This window comes from Magnolia sinica, chromosome 5, assembly GCF_029962835.1.
Source record: "Magnolia sinica isolate HGM2019 chromosome 5, MsV1, whole genome shotgun sequence".
In the NCBI taxonomy this organism is placed as follows: Eukaryota; Viridiplantae; Streptophyta; class Magnoliopsida; order Magnoliales; family Magnoliaceae; genus Magnolia; species Magnolia sinica.
The window spans coordinates 477,463-495,793 of NC_080577.1; positions in this window are offsets into that span (position 1 = coordinate 477,463).

The window sequence follows — 18,331 nt, forward strand, 5'->3', positions numbered from 1 at the left end:
CTTAGTTTCAATGCATCCATCGTCAAGAATATTTCATAGTTATAAATGTAGAACATGTCTTGTGTGATTTTACCTAACCAAAATTTCAATTCGGGCTACTTGTGTTCACGTCGAGCCTGACCCTAGCGCAGCCTGCCCACTGCTACCCTTACTTTTAGGGCATCCATTGGTAAAAAATATTTCGTAGTTGCAAATGTAGATTAACTGAACAAAATTTTGGGTTGGGGTCGATGCGTTCAGGTTCAGGTTCAACCCAACCCAAGTTATACTCATGCCTGTTGTTTTGTAGTTAGTTAAAGCAATATAAACAACATAAAAGAAGGTATGGATGCTATTTTTATAGGTACCTTCTCATTTTTTAAAGTCTCCCTACACCATCTATTAACACCATTATCTTTTGGTAAACTGTCTTCTTTTTATTTTATTTTAGTTTATTTTACAATAGACAAGTTAATTGTAGATTTGTGAGCTCATGGTAGTGCGTGTATGTCATCTAACTCGTTTAGCGTGGTCACTCTATCATGAAAATGGGACACTTGAAAGGTCACGTTGATCCAACCATCAGGTGGCCCATCACTTGAAATTGAAGGTCTTGGGGTGGTTGTCCATCGTTTTGGATGGCGTGAACAACTCAACGATTGGATTATGCTGATTTTTTGGGCGTCTAGTTTTATGATTGTGTGATCCTAGCTGACAAAGTGGATGCCGTACAACTGTGAGACCCACAAGCAGATAACTCCTCATAGAGGCTTTTATTTTTCCATACGTATTCTTCTACAAAAAATTTAACAGGGGTACCTTGAAGGTGAACCCACCTTCGATGTGGACAGTCCATCAGGTGGGGCCCACTTGATATGGACGTTCCAACATGTGGTCCACTTTGATGTGGGCCATCCGTGATGTGGGGCCCATCTTCTATCCCCACCATCCATCATGTGGTCCATACTTTGATGTGGGCCATCCATCATGTGGGGCCCATCTTCTATCCCCACCATCCATCATTGGTCCCATCTTTTGATGTAGACCGTCCATTAGGTGGGGCCCACTTGATGTGGATGATTAGTCATACCGGTCACACTTTGATGTGGACCATTCAACATGTGGGGTCCCATCTTCAATATGGTCATTCATCATGTGGGCCCACCTTCAATGCCCGCCATCCATCACGTTGGTCTCACCTTTGATGTGGACCGTCCATAAGGTGGGGCTCACTTGATTTGGATGATCCACCATGCGAGGACACACTTTGATGTGAATTGCGCATTATGTGGGCCCACCCTGATGTGGACTATTCATCATGTAGGCCCCACTTTTAATATGGGTTGTTCATTATGTAGGCTCACCTTGGATGCCAATCTTCCATCACATAGGCCTACCTTCAATGCCCACCATTCATTATGTGGGTCCACCTTTATGTGGACAAGTAATCATGCGGGGCTCAACTTTAATATGGGTCGTTCATAATGTGGGCCCACTTGAGAGGGGGAGATTGTAAAAAGAAATAAAAGAGAAAAAGATGGAAATTACTTAAAAAGTTTTTGGGCAAATTTGTTTCAAACTTAATTAAAAAAAAATATCTATCAGTATTAGCAAAATAAGTCCTGGAAAAAAAAACGTAAAATTTTCTTACTTAAAAAAGAAGAAGAGGTGAATCTTTTATTTCTTAATTCCGTAGTTGTAAAATTAAATTTTATTGGGCGATTTATTAAAAAAGATATTTTTTTAAAAATAAGTAAATAAGGCCTCTAAGCTTCGGCTGTTATTAAATTAGATATGGAGCCCACATTTCCTAATAACAAAGGTCCTGTAAGCAGATACATGCATGCTGATTTGTGTGCGCGCGCATGTAGACTACCGTAGCGACAGACATGCTGAAACGAATAGGGTGAGAAATAGGAAGCCAGGTCACCAAATTGAAGTCATGCCTAGCTTACCTACCACTGAAAAAGATGTGAAATGGTTCACAGCAAAGCCGTGGAATTTCAATTATTATTATTATTTTTTCTCACAAGCGAAGGTGTCATTGATTCTGAATTAATGGTTGAACGGTGACTGAGGTGGACGTTGCATTGCATAGTCCATAGAATCCAAATGGAGCATTGTGACAAATACCAGCTCTTGACATGACATAATTCCTCGGTGGAAATGCATGTGGCCTTTGTATCAACAACCTATTTCATAGGATTGGATATAAATCAGGGAGAAGAAGAAGAAGAAGGTGTAGTCCTAACAAAAATGCAAATAAATGGAGATGTTGGTGATGACTCCATCAACACAAATATACAACTAGCCACGAAACCTTTTTTATAATATTTCTCAAATAAAGCTCATATTAAAATATTAATTTGATGAACACGTCTTTGGTTTTGTCGCGCTGGATCTTGAAACACCGTTCATCACCCACTACCTGGCTTGTCACTCATGTGGAGATTGATCTTATGTACTGGGGCCTTGAAATGGATGATCAGGGTGAAAATAGATTCAATAGAAGAAGCCGTTGGATGAATTATGCATTTGGTGTAATTTTCCACAAAGAACCATTACAGCCATGGCCCACTGGAATGATTGCACGCTTCTTCCACTTCCGCACCTGCCAAATGTCAGTTATTATTGGATAGCAGATAGGTGATCACGACTTGAACCCGGAACCATTGATGTGGATGGACCCTGACCGTAGATTCTACCTCTATTTTATATCCATGCCGTACATCTGTTTGCTAGTTCATTTTAAGGTATGGTCCCAGAAAAGAAAGAAGATAAAAATTCCAGGTGAACCACAGCACAGGAAACGATAGTTACTTATTATTAAAAACATTTTATGGGCAACATAAGTTTTGGATCAAGCTGATATCTGGTTTTTTTTTTTTTTTTTTTTTTGCATTTCATCCAGGTCTGCGTGACCTTATCAACAGGTTAGACAGTCAAGACACATTACTTGGACCATAGGAAATATTTAATGGTAAGCATTCAACTACAATTGTTTCCTGTGACGTGGTCCACCTGAAATTTATATTTTCTTTACTTTTTCTATAATTTTCTTAAAATAATCTGTAAAAACAGATGAATGGCGTGGATATAAAATGCATAAATAGAGGTGGGCCCTATAGTCAGGGCCACATCCATACGGCGGGTTCCGGGTCGCAGCCCAGTGTAGCTCCAAATGAGGTACGTAATTGTTAAAGAGGAAAAAAAAAAAAGAATAAAAAGAGCTCGTAATGAAAAGACAGATGATGGACGATTTATGGTTTTAAAAGAAAAATGGAGAAGGAGAGTTTGACTGCATTTTGGCCGTTGTATCAATTTGAGCTTACCTACTTCGCTTCTTCTAGAAGGCCTAACTTGTCACGATGCACCTCCCTTCTAAATCTCATTTCCAGCATTTTGCATGCCATAGACAAGCGCAAAGGATTTGGTAAGAATAACTAACTGCCCCATTAACATTTATTATTTGCTACTGTTGCATTGGAAGGCCACTGCCCAAATCAATATAATCGGCTCATCTTTAAATATTTCCCACTAGATCAATTGTCCCAATTGATGCATTGATCTGCCACATGTATGGCAGAGCGGTAGCTCATTCATATTCGGGTTCCTACAACTCTACCGTATCATCATTCTCACAAATTTAAAATATGAATCAATTAAATATTTTATCTATCAAAATCATTGGTGATTCCAACATTTAAAAAAAGTTCCTCAGTATAATTTCAAATGGAGGTGCATTTGGACACAATTATTGAAAAAGTCCATTCATACAGCTAGAAGCTCTCCCTTAATCATTACTTGTAATCCATGTGAAAAACTAAAATTTGCCGTTAACCATTACTTGTAATCCATAGGTGTCATAGCAATCAAGTTCACCACAGATGTCTAAGTAAGCTAATTTGTCCATTTAATGCTCCCAATTAACTTCTCTTTACCTATAATTATGACATCATCTTTACTCGCTATGAAAATTTAATATATTATATATTCAACTTCTTAAGTATTGTTTGAAGATTTGGATGGTTTGTTTCTGTTAAAAACCATTTTGACTGGATATTCAAACCTTCTAATCAATGGCTAGGGAGATTGATGGCTAGGGAGATTGATGGTCCATGAACTGATATTAGCCAAGGTCCAAGTCTTCATTTGGACCATTCATAATTTGTGATTCTTCACTTTGAATGGATGATCGTGACCTTTTAGGTCAAGTAATTGTCCATATATATTAATTATGATGGAGAAGGTCCCATCATTGGTTTGGATTTTCTATTGTTGTCGTCATGTTTATGGAAGAAAATGGAAAGGAAATTATCTGGTTGGAAAACAAAATGATGGGGAAGGTGGTGAGAAAGTTTGTCCCCATTTTCCCAGTTCCTTCCCAAACAGGTGAAAATGGCATATCTTGAAAAAATATTTTACCACTTCCAAAACAGGCCTTCAGAAAGCCAAGAATTGGGGTTTGGCTCTGTTAACCAATTAGTCAAAAACTGGAACAAGTTGTTCTGAAGACCCCGCATACCTAATTTAGTCAAAAACTAATAAATAACAAGAAAAAAAAAAAAAATTTAACTTCAACAAGATAAACAATCAAGCTTTATTATAATATTATTTTAAGATGAGATAGCAGCAATTGATATTTTGTAAAGTCTTAATAAATGATATGTTGCACAAAAAAGGATGAATAATTGCTCTAGAAATTATAGTTCATCATGAATTAGGACATATATGGTTACTAGGCATGCTCTTTTTGTTGAAATGGATCCCATAATTCATGGATCTACACTACTAATTTGACACTAATGACATAGATAGATTTGTGTGTGTGTGTGTATTTTCAAAAACCTTCTAAATTAAAATATTCTACCCATCCTTGGTCTCTTCCCTAAATCTTTTATTTTTCATAATTTCTCTGAGGTTATTTATTTTTTAGGCCACTTATTTTAGGGTTAGCACCTTCCAACTAGAGAGCAATTGTAACATTGTCAATTTATGATGGGGCTAATTTGAATAGTAATGTGATGTCGAATATTAACTAAACATCGTAATGAGATAATAAGCAAGTTGACTTAGATAATTACAATTGCAATGTTTCGAAAAAATCCATACAAAGACCCAAGTATCACATCAGACAGAAATTTCTAAAGACCGTATACTGTGAAAATTAGACAAAAATTAATTACGTACTAAACTAAATTAATCAGTGGACTTACTTAAACTACTATCTACACGAACTGCAAGACCCAAAACCATTAAAATCGCTAGCTCAACATTACTTAAAAACTTCGGGAAAATCTCAAAACTCAGTTGCTCTCAGGAGCACATTGAAACTCCGTATCGGATCTGGACCATGCGTCGAAAGTTCGATTACCGCGAAACTATAAGGTTATGACTACTTTATTGGTCTTGACAACCATTGTGGGAATCAAGCCCAACTAGTATCCAGAAACGCACAACTTGAGTCTGGAGTGCAATGTGTGAGAAACGTAAATATCTTTAGAAAATGAACTCAAACTTAAGCGAATTGGACCATTTACTTGCGGGTGAAATTGAGGACTTTAGACCGTCAGTTTCTGACCTAAATACACCCATGAATCAGGGAAATTTCCCTACACCTATTGATATACTTGTAGCTCTGATTGAGTGACAACGACCGTTGATATGATACGGGTCCTCCACAGTCGATCCACTGATCCGATCGTACCGAAATTATAACCTGGCCTAGATCCATTGTTAGGGAACTTACTCCGTGACATAGACAGGTAATGGACTTCCAAATGAGACCTATTCATCAGAAATAGTAGCCTTTTGGCTATAACTTGAGTATACCATGGCCCTGGGGCCATTTACACCACTTCTGAGCCTATATAAGGCCCTTAAATCACCCCATTCCTATCCCATACGAATTTCCTCTAACACTAGGAGAGAGAAGAGAGAAAAGAGGAGAAATGAGTGAGGAGAAGAGAGAGAGATAGGGTGATCATTGATGAGATTCACTCTCATCACTCCACGGGCTTAATCACCTCTCCCATTTCGCTACATCATCGATTCCGACTCCGATTTGGGTAAGAAATCCTAACCCTTATACTGTTTTAGGAATCCAAATAGAGAAATCAGTGAAATAACTAACCTATTTCGATGTTTAAGTATCGTTGTTCTGTATACGAGGACGTAGGATTCGAACTGAGTTCGAAACGAGCAATCCGATGAAAGGTGTGGACTATAAACGTTTAAGTTATGGTTTTCAAAGCTTTCAATGTCAGTAATGATTTATGTCTGACTTGATTGCTACCATATGATCTTAATTACGATGTATTCGATAAATTATACATGTGTGTGAACTATGTGAATATAAAATGCATTCATGTGTTTGTTGAAATGTTTGAATGAAAGTGAAATTATTATTTATGCTTACCATGACTATTAATCTAAAATACATGTTTGTTATAAGTATGCTAACTCTTTTATGAAAGGATTTGCCATAATATATGTTATAACTAATTTAGTTTACGTATATAGTATTATGTAGTCCATGTGTTTGATAAAATGTCTGAATGAGAAATTGTTTGATAAATCGCTTCCAACAAGGGTGTTGAGATAGGAGTCTCAACTACCTTATCCATATTTGTAGCTTTCTTCATATAATGTAAATTGCTGTTATGTGATTTATGAATGAAATGCATATGTATAATAACTTGTCCAATATGTTTGATAAAATACTCAAATGGGAATTATGCTTGCATTGTTCCTCTTGCATTTGAGTATGATTGAGACTACTACACAGTCCAGGCAATCGGTAACGGTGCCCGATTAAGTGGCTAAACTAGTTACGCCACATTGGATACGTTCGATGAATTCGAGCCGTACGGTGATTGTCGACAATGGTTTGGCCACGTGGAGTGCGTATGCGCTCCATGTCGATTTATTCAGCGTGCGCTTGTACCAATTGAACTTGTCAAATAATCCGATTGGCTTAGTATGTGTTTACCATGTATGGACACTACTGCTTGAATTTAAGGTACCACTTACTAATGTAAAGCTTGTTTAACCATGGTACCAAGATCCGCTAAGACTTATGAGCCGGATATGGTGGTGTATGAGACATTGTAGTTGAGCTGTTGGCTTACGCTGGGGTGACGAGTCTCCTCGTAGTGACCAGTGAGCAGTCCAAACTCGTGAGCCGAATATGGTGGTGTATGAGACACTGTATTCGAGCTATCGTCATACGTTCAGGTGACGAGCCTCCCGTAGTGACCTCGAGTATAAATTAGGCCTACGCTGAGGTGACAAGCCTCTCTGTAGTGACCTCGAGTGTAAACTCGTGAACTTACTTATCCACTGTTTTCATCAGGGGTGATGCCCTACAACTTGCCTATCGTATGTGATTAAGTACAATTGACGACTCTAGATGGATATTTGCTTGAGTAAATGATAAAAAAAGAGGTACTTTAGCTTCTCGAATCTGCTGTATGAATAAGCTTAATAAATTATTTGGCTAACACGACCATGCATCGCATTGCATGTGCTTTGGTGAAGAATCGCACTTTTAGGGAGTTTGCCATGCGCGATCATTAGATGAAGTCGCTGAGAGAGTGCAGGCGAGGGCATGTATCATTACTACATATCATTCCTGCATTAACCAGAGTAATTAGGAAGTGATTACTGTATTGTTTTATCATTACTGCTTGATTGAATTGATAACATATTAACCTTTGCCTTATAGTACTACTGAGTTGATCAACTACTCCGACTCTGGGATGGTGTTTTAAAACACCAACCAGACTTTGATTTAGATGCAGGTTCCGACGAGGCTTATACGGCGGATTCAGATTTCTTAGATGAGGAGGAGTTCTCGTACTTGCAGCTCTCAGGCAGGTATATGTAGACCTCGCGCTGCTTCGATGAGATTACAGGGATATTGGATTAGTTAAACATTTACATTTTGATAGTTTGTGTATTTTGAAACAAAATATGTATATATTCAGCCCAGTAGCACGTTTATACTCTGGAGGCTATGAAACACGTATATACTTATATATTTATCTCAATCTTCCGCTTGCTTAATTATATTAACTCTGGAGTATGATATGTTGTTTTAGTGTAATTCCACTGATGTGTAACGCACTAATATGGACAACATTTAAATATCATTATCTATGTTGTATAAGTGATGCGTTGGAACTCGGGATTTGAGCTTTGCACGACCCCCGATTTCGGGGCGTTACAACAACAGTTGTAACAATCTCATGAATCTCTCAATCAAGTAACTAGGATTGACTTGATTATGTGAAATGGTTTCTTAATTTTCTCCATTGCAATTGCGGTAGTTACATGCTTCTCTATAATAACTGTAGCAGTTACATGTTTCCCGCTTAGCTTGCCTGGGTGTAATAAGCAAGTTGACTTAGATAATTACAACAGTCGTAACAGTCCTGTGGTTCTCTCAATCAAATAACCAAGGTTGACTTGATTATGTGAAATGCTTCCTCAATTTCCTCCATAGTAGTTGCGGCAGTTACATGCTTCTTCATGGCAGCCGCAATGGTTATATGTTTTCTTCTCTTTTGAATTTTGTAATTTAAAATTTTAAAAAATTTGAAATATGTAAATTATATAAAGAGATATACACATGAATGAAAATACAAGAGAAAATCAACTTATTTCTTAAGATGGCTAAAATTAATCAATTGAAATTTTATACCATATGCTATCATAAAGTGGCTCAATAGATCAAGAGGTCCAATCATCATATATGTTATCCATGTAAATAGTTAGGGTGCCATTGGGTACGCGATGAACTCAAATTGATTTAAATTGATGTGGGTCCATTCTTTTTATTTGACCCATCTAGAAATTGGGTGGGGTTTGGGTCCATCATTTTGGACTTGGTTAAAACTTAGTCTAGTTTGGATCCAACATCCTATGCCTGCTTAAATTCAAGTTAGGTTGGGTCCATTTAATTTGAATATAGTAACATTGTATACATTAGATATCCAGCAAAAGAGCCAGGTTTGCTAAGCCATGCAAGTCAGAGAGCCCATTTACAAACAACAGATGTCAAAGGGGCACATGTGTCTGCATGCAACCTAATTCATCCATCAGGTGGGCCCGACCATGTAAATGACCTTTTTTTTTACCTTGACCTGACCTGGACCCAACTCAAAACCAAGTTACATACACCTGATAACTACCTGACAGGCACCCAAATCCGAATAGATCTGGGCCAGGTTCTCTAGACCTGATAGGTACCTAGACACGAAAGGACCCTACCTCAGTAAGATCCAAACTTATTATCTAGGTGTGGTTACTCAAAGACCCAAATCAAACCCAACCTGTCTACAGCCTTATACAATGTAGATGTTAGAGATGTGTAGACTGGCATGCTTTTAACATATTTATTTTTTGAAATGCAATTTACAAATATTCATAAGGATCACCTCTGGTGTTTTTTAATGCATGGATGGCGAAATCAATTATCTTTCCCATCCATTAGGTTTGCCCCAATTTTCATGAACCATGTTGAAGAATTCACCCTGATTTTTGGAACATTTCTATCCAATCGATGGCATAAAAAATAATAGTTTCAATACTAGGCGTTCCAAATCAATATGAATATTCCATTAGATGGAGTTGACTTTCCATGATAGTCTCCAAAGAAATGTTACCAGATCACTCGTGGCTTGGGAAACTGAAAGGTTACAAAAGAGATAGAAAAGAGGCCATTGTTGTAGAATCCTTTGATCAAAATGAGTTTTTCTTGGCAGACCACTAATGTGAACTTGGTGAACCGTTAATATTGGATTACTAGATGATCGATGTGTTATGTGCACTCAGGGCACATGGAAAGCTTCGGCCTACATGATGTTTTCGATGAAGGGAACTTAATTTACACATGATTTATGCATGTTCTAGTGAAAAAGGAAATTTATTTATGCGTGATGCCCAGAGTTCAGAAATTATACAGGAAATTGGCTCATTTCAGGCCAATTCAACCCGACTTGATCGACTCGCTCAATCGACTTGCTGAGTATTTAATTCAAATTGGTTCTAATTTCTTGCATTTACTTGTGTTTAAGTACTGTAAAAGCATTAAGATAACTGCTAATAAGAAAGAGTCACGATTTTAATCCCCTAGTGCTAAAGAAGGTGACTCCAACATGGGACAAGGCAATTACTGGTTCATTTGGAGTTATTTCAATTGACTCTGTTCGGTCTTCTTTAAATCAGGTGAAAGGGAATTACAAATCCTGCCATTTGTTTCTTCTTGTGCCTATTAACACGTGCCGATGCTTCTAACGCAGCACAAAGTACGTTATCAATGTATCTCCACAACAAATTTTGATAAACAAATCAACCCCATTTGAAAAGATTATGGAAACAATTTGCCAATATTTTAAAATAAACAAGGAGATTTAGTTTTGGCTTTTTTTTTTTTTTGGTGGCATAGCACACATGCACATACGCTTAGTTAACTGATTTTTATACTAATTTGCCTTTGGAGTGATTTCTTATTTACTTATGAGTCAAAACGATACTTTTCCTACTTGCTAAAAAGCAGCAAAGAAACAAACTTATAAGCCCTTTTAACTTCTTGTAAACTTTTCTTATGGTACTAAAATTTCATATAGAAAAACAACCAAGTCAAAGAAAATTTTCCCCTTAAAAGGAAGCAAAAGCTCGTAAACAGAAAAAATTAAAATTAAAATACGGGCATAGATGGTAACAGTTATACCATTATTATTTGACATACATTTTAGCAGAGGAATCATGTGACGCACAACACAACTCTTGTTTTTTTTTTTTTGGCACTGTGCATAAAAAGGCTTCAAGTAATGAAAATTGGGCCCATTATTTGCTAATCTAGAACGTTATCTATTGCATACCATCGTGGATGAACCATCTCCCCCAAAACCCCTAAACTAGAAGAGCGATCTTGGGATTTTTTTATTTTTTTTTCAATCTAATATAAACTATAATTACATCTCTCACATTAGCAATTAATCTATAAGCCTCAAATCGAAATTATGATTGGCCCATGGGGGAGATTTTTCAGGGCATTATACATCAATGGTGGGGTGCAGTGGACTAATGGTTTAGATAACCCAAGGGTGGGCGACTTATTGGCAGCAATTGATAGAGGTGATTGTCGTTATCAGGAGACTGTTGTAGGAAGAGAGTGAATATCCTGCTTTGCATGAAAATCAAAAGGAAGAACATTTATAGCAAAGTTGGAAAGGAGGAAGGGAAATATTAGGTGAACGACGTCGGGTGCTGTGGGTCATGTTCGCGCACACGTTTACATGAGAGACTTTTGGGTGAATGAAAGGGGGGTTGGTGGAATTATGTTTTTCAAACCACTCTTTTTCAATACATGTTTGGTTTGGTTAGTTATCTTAAGGGAGAAGTAATTGGGTTGGTTGGGCCAGAGATTTTGAATCCATCTGACCTAAACTTATCATCAATATCATATTCTCAAGAAAAAGATGAGCAAACTAAAGTTGACCATTCATTCTTCCATGTGTGCCCATGCAATACACGCATGGAACATTCTACTTGTCCATCAGCTGGGCCCCATATCAGGCTACTCCACTCATTTCTCTGCGCCATTGGTGTGCTCAAACCAAAAATCAGGATAGTCGGCCCATTGGCTTCGGACACCAGGGCCAACTGGGACGGACTCGGATCGGGTGGTGACCCCAACACCACCAGCTGGCTGGTAAAAAATCTGTGGGTCCACCAAGATGTATGTGTTTTATCCACATCGTCCATCCATTTTCCAGCCCATTTTAGGGCATGGCAGATCCAAGGTCAAGTGCACCACAACATGGGAAATATGAAACAATGGGGATAATGAGACCCACCTATGAAAATCTTCTTTAGGCCCACCATGATGTTTATTTCCCATCCAACATGTTCATAAGGTCATACGGACCTGGATGAAAGGTTATATATATATATATATATATATATATCAGCCTGATTGAAAGTTCTATGGCCCCTAAGAATTTTTCAGTGGTGAGTGTACAATTCCAACTGTTTCATGAGGTGTGGTCCACTTGAGATTTGGATCCACCTTATTTTTGTGCTCATGCCTTAAAATGAGCTCGCAAAATGGATGAATGGCATGAATTAAACACGTGCATCATGGTGGGGGCCGCAGAGCTTTTGCTCCAGCTAGCTGGGTGATGTTGGGTTCACCACACAATTCGAGTCCCACTGGGAAGTATAAATTGGCCTAGCTTTGGGTAAGGCTTTAGCATGGTGCGGCCCACCAGACGGAAATCTCAGGCATTTCATATTTGCTCCAGTCAGTTAATTCCAAAATAGACCGATCCTAGAACTTGTTGGATCAATGGCCATGAGTCCTGTCCTGTAAAATGATTGTTGGATCAATGGCCGTGAGGCCCTCTGAATCCTAAAGATTTATGTGGAGACTTGGGGTAATCCCTACAATTGTTTACTAATCAAGATGTTTAAAATTGTTTTAATGCTAATAATATTTTAAAAATGTATTTCATTCTTTAAAATCACTAATCAACCATTTAAATAAAAGGTTAATGTGAATTAGCATTTCCAAAGCACTGAGGGGGTGTTAGTGGGGTGGATTAGAGTCTAGAAAAGGGGATTAGTAACCTCATTGTAACACATGAGAGAATACCAAAAAAAAAAAACTATGAAAATTCTATTGCCAGCAATAGCATATATAGCACCAAAGTGATTCCCAAATCTCATGACACTTCCTCACTCTATATTTTGGAGACTGCCCAAGGGATCTGATCTCTGATTTTTCAATGACCCGAAGATGGACATTTGGATGATCCTGACCATGCATCAGGCGTGCTTGACTATAGATGGTTGAGGGTTACTAATTGTATGATTGCAGTTATCTGATGATTCGCGACTTTGACGTAGACATTTAAGCATCTTTTTTTCTTCTTCTTTTTTTTTTTTTTCCCGTAGATGTTGATGTGGAGGCCATCAATTCGGCACCCAAGTTGTCCAATAGGTTTGGTTTTAAATTTACCATGGGCCACCAGTAGAGGGGAACTCAGCAGATGACTGACGGTCCAAATCACCCAACTGTAGAAGCCACGTAGGGCGAAAGTGATGGGTGGAGAGGGTGCAAGAATGTGGTGGATCCTTGTCCTGCATTGATTTCATAAGATCAAACGTAAATATATTTTCAATATGAGGTTTCCTTGTCAGATGATAACAAATGATAAACTATAAAATTATTATAAATGCATACCACCTTTTTACTTCCAAATTAAATAGAATGCAAAACTGCTAATTTCACCTGCTCCAAGGCATTTTAAACGTGGCATTCCCTCCCACCCTCACACGTGCAAACCTATTACACTTGTGTAAGATCACCCTGCTCGTTGCCTAATCCTCAGTCTACAATTCATATAATCTTAAATGGATGAGATCTGCAGTGTTGGAATTAGTTTGTTTCCACATGTGCACTCGAGTCGAATGCAATAATGGGTTATTTCACGTTATTCATGGATGACATAGTTGAAGTCCTTGGCATAGAAGAAAATTTTGGACTCTATTAATCAAGTGTGATGAAAGTTGCTTTCTTGTTATTAATTTCATTTTTAAATTAGAAAATCCATTAACTTGTGCATCAAATGCTTTAGTTTTGTTCATGCATCTTCTTTACATAGTTGGACATGTTGTTTCAAGATCATTTGCTCCTGTTAAGCCGCAAATGGGTTGAGTACTCTAGCCTACCTGGGTGCCGACCCACCTGACCTGATTAGAAGTTGGGTTTGGGACCTTTGGGTTGAGCTTAATGGGTTCCTGCTTGGGATCATGTCTTGAAATGAGGCTCTCTTATTTATTAGTGTTGGGCTCTGTTTCACTTTTTAACTCAATTCACTTCATTGAATTTTATTTATCTTTTGTACAGTTTGATATCCCCCAATTTGGTAGTTTTGCAATTGAAGTACCGTAACTTAGGTTGATCATTGATCTACGGTGGCTCACAATTAAAAGCTATTATTTAGCTTAAATGATTGAATTGATGGAAACAAAAAAGTAACTGAAGGAAGGAAATCGATTTTCTTAGTTCGAGGGTTTCCTCTCTTACCAAAGGCATGGACTGAGCAAATAAATTTAGTTATCAGATGTAATAATTCTTTCGTTTATGAAAGGCAAGAGGACGAAGAAATTGATTTCCTTTTTATTATATTTCTCACTTAAAAAGCTAATTTCCTTTTCTATGTTCAGACCTAAGGAAAATAAAATATTTTCATTTTCACTTTTAAAAAAATAATAATAAATATAGCATTAACCTTTTCTTTATTACTTAAAAAAAATTAAATTAAATTTCCAGAAATCCAAACATCCTACGTGCATTGTTTACATTTGTGCTTGTGTATCACCCATAGGACTAGCAAAATATCACAGATTTTCTCAAACAAGGACGGTCGTAATACTAATAAACTAATGCATGACAGTTGGAATGCATGAAAAAGGGTGCCGCCGCCGCCGGTTGGTATAAGCTTGTGACTGTGAGGCCTAACCTCAGCCTGTAATAAAAGGGGTTTGAAAGTAACGTGAAAGTAATGAGTCCTTGGCTTGACCTTCTAACCCAAATTAATTCATAGACTACATATTAGCCCAAATCAGCGCACATCATATTCATCAATAAGGTCGGTCCTTTTGAATTCCGCTCCGGTCCCAAAAATCAGACCGATCTAACACAAACGTGAGTCACAATTGAGATGGTAATAAAACTCTCCCTACTGTTCCGTATTGTTTGTAGTGCCCTCCTTGTTCTGTAATATGTCATCCAACCCATTCAAAAGATGCGAGAAATCAGGCCATTCCAAAACTCGGGTGGGGCACAACATATGATTTTAGAGGATTTAGGCATGATTTTTACATTGCATGGCCCCCCAAGAACTTTTTATTGTGGGCGATCAATCACCATCGTTTCCTGTTTTGTGGTCCACCTGAGATTTGGATCTTCTTCATTTTTTGAACACATGCCCTGAAATGAGCTGGGAAATGGTGGACGGCATGGATATAACGGATACATCATTGTGGGTCCACAAAACTTTTCAATCACTGACGTGAGGAGTCACTACCGAATCGGAGTCCCTTTGATGGGAGCGGATTGCCTGTGACCCCGGCCACAGGTATATGGTGTTTGGGACTAACGGAGATGTGGGTGAAAATTTTACTCCGTCCATTTATTTTTAAAGGCCATAATAGGACAGGAGTATAAGAATCAGTCGGATCCAAAACTGGTGGGCCACTATAAATGAAACAGTGGGAATGGAATAAACTGTAGGGTGATTATCACTGAAATAAACTGTAGGCACAAATATCATCCTGCTACCAAACAACTGTCACCCCAGGCGTTCAATCCCCATTGTTCATGTGGTATGGCCCACATGAGTTTTGTATTTTCCTGATTTGTAGGCTCCTTTCCTGCTGTGGCCTTGAAAATAGATGCACATTGAAGATTCGTCACAAATATTAATGTGGGCCGTACACAGCCCTGGCACAGGAGTATTATATGCGGGGTCACAGGCAATCCACGTGGCCTTTGCTATAGTGTGGAAGGGATGCCGATTAGCTGCGGCATGGACTTACCCGAGAAGATGCTGTGGGCCTCCTTGGTGCATGTATTCTATATTGACACGTCTATTCATTTTTTTAATATCATTTTAGGACTTGTGTTCAAAATTATTAAGATTCGAATATCAAATGACTATACAACATGAAATAAGTGATGATTGAAAGGTCTACTGTTAAAAACTTACTAAGTTACAATGATGTTTCTGTAATTCATATTTACCATCCACGTGTTGATAAGGCCACATAAAGCTGGACATATGTAAACAAACAAATACCAAACTAATTCAAAACTTATGTGACCCACCCAAGGTCAATCACTACTAATTCGTATGGTATGGTCCACCTAAGCTGAGAATTTGACCTGCTTCATTTTTGGGTTCATGTCAAAAAATCATCTGAAAAATGGATGGACATAGGATAGAAACATCAAGGTGGAGTCCATGGTAAGGACCGCGCCCTATTGGGTTAGGCTGGCGTGCACTTAATCTGCTCAGAGGCGAAGTTTCTCATCACCACGACTTTGAGGTTTATTTTTTTCTTTCATTCTTTCTCATGGCAGCCTGTACTCACCCATAACGGTGGGGACCTTAATGTGGTGCCACTTTGATGTGTATATTCTTTCTGTATTCACGTTGTTTATCTGTCCCTACAGATTATTTCCAGGCATGAGTCAAAAAAATAAAGTGGAATCAAATCTCAAGCGGAGCATTCCATACGAAACAATTGTGATTGATAAATAAAAGCTTTTTGTGAGACACAAAAGTTTTGAATTAAACTGATTTTTGATTTTCCTTTGAACCCGGTTTGTGTGACCTTATCAGAAGGTTGGACGAAAAATAAAAATAAAAATTGAGAAACATTAAAATTGTCCCCAGGACGTCTTCAGTGGTGGGACCTTCAATCACCACATTTTCCTTAGAGTACGGTCAACTTGAGATGATGGACTTTATTTTCAAGGTTCCTGCCGTTAAAATGGTATGATAAAATGGATGGATGGCATGGATATATAATACACGTGTCAAGGTGACACTATCTTGGTGGAGGCCTGGCCGTCTTCTCTCTCTCTCTTGAAAAACCCGGTACAAAGCTGGACGGTTTGGATTGGCTTATAGGTGTGCCGCTGTGCGGTAGCCTCCGGTATGTGGAAACGGATTGGCTACTCTAGTTGGTGCTCTGGAACCTGTATGTGTCTCATCCATGCCGTCTACCCAATTTTTTTTTATAATTTTACGGTATGAACCCAAAAATGAAATAGATCAAAATGTCAAATTGATGGCACAATGTTGATTAAACTCTTACCATTAAAAACTTCTTGGGGCTAAAAAAGTGCTGATATTTGTTTTTGCCTTCATCAGGTCTGTATGGCCTAATATACCGGTTGGATGTCAAATAAACATTACATTGGGCTTACGATGTTTTTAATGGTATACGATTCAATCACTATAGTTTTCCCATGGTGTGGTCCACCTGAGATTTTTTTATGCCTTATTTTTAAAATAGGTATTAAAATGATATGTAAAAATGGATGAACCGTGTGGATAAAACACAGATATCATGGTGGGCCACATAGCACCGACCACTAGCCACCTGGCAGCGGGACGCGGATTAGCTACTGGCAGGTTGAGTACTGAGACAAGCTACTGAAGTGACGTCACCAACTTCGGTGGGACCCACCATGATGTATTTTTTAAAAAAATCGCCACCGTCCATACATTTCGAGAGATTATTTTAGGACATAATAAAAAGAATGAGGTAGATCCAAGGCTGGAGTGGACCCACCACAGAAAATAGTGGAGAGAGTGACACCCACCGGTGAAACCTTCAAAAGGTCCACTATGATGTTTATTTGAGATCTAATCTGTTCATGTGTTAACTCAGACACCAAAAGAAGAGAAAAAAAACAAATATCAGCTTGATCGAAAACTTTTGCAACCTTTAGAACTTTTCAACGGAGGGCGTCACTCTCTCCGCTTTTTTCTATGGTGGGGTGCACTCGAACTTTAGATCTTACTCATTCTTTATATGATGCCCTAATATGATCTCTCGAAATGGATGGACGGTGTGGAGAAGTTGGTGGCGTCACTTCCGAGTCTCGCTACTCAACCTGTAACTGCGAGTATGTAATACGCGTCCAGTGGCAGCGTACTGCGTACCAGGCCATCCCCGTCCCGGGCATGCACATGGATAACTGTGTTGTACTAGCAGTTTGACCCTAGTAAAAGAGGAGAAGGTTGAGAGAGGGAACATCGTCTTGGTTGTAGGCGTAGGCTTTATATTAAATTATTAATAGCCACAATTGTTTCCTCATGTCATGAGTGCACAGGTCTGGTAGACGTGAAGCTGCCGGGTTTGGGCTTACACCGGCCAGAGCCAAGACCAAACTGACCTTTTGTCTTTAAGCCTTAACTAAGTGTTAGGTGCTGTCGTGCTGATGCTAAGGTGATAGACTGATAGTTCCCCCACCACCATTTTACACGCATGACATCCGCATACGTCACTCTAGACCACATAAATGGTGGGTGTCATTGTGGATGGATCGTGTGTGGAAGATGACACTGGCTGGATGTTCTAGCCGTTGGTTTTCTGACCAACAAATTATTGTAAAAAAGGAAACCCCCAATCGTTCAAATCAAAGGATGGATATTAAATAGTGAAGATCATCAAATCAGTGTGATTTGGGGGATAATAATTCCTCTTAATAGCAGGAGGCTATCCGTTCATGGTCCACGTTCAGCAAATAAATGCTCAAGAACAA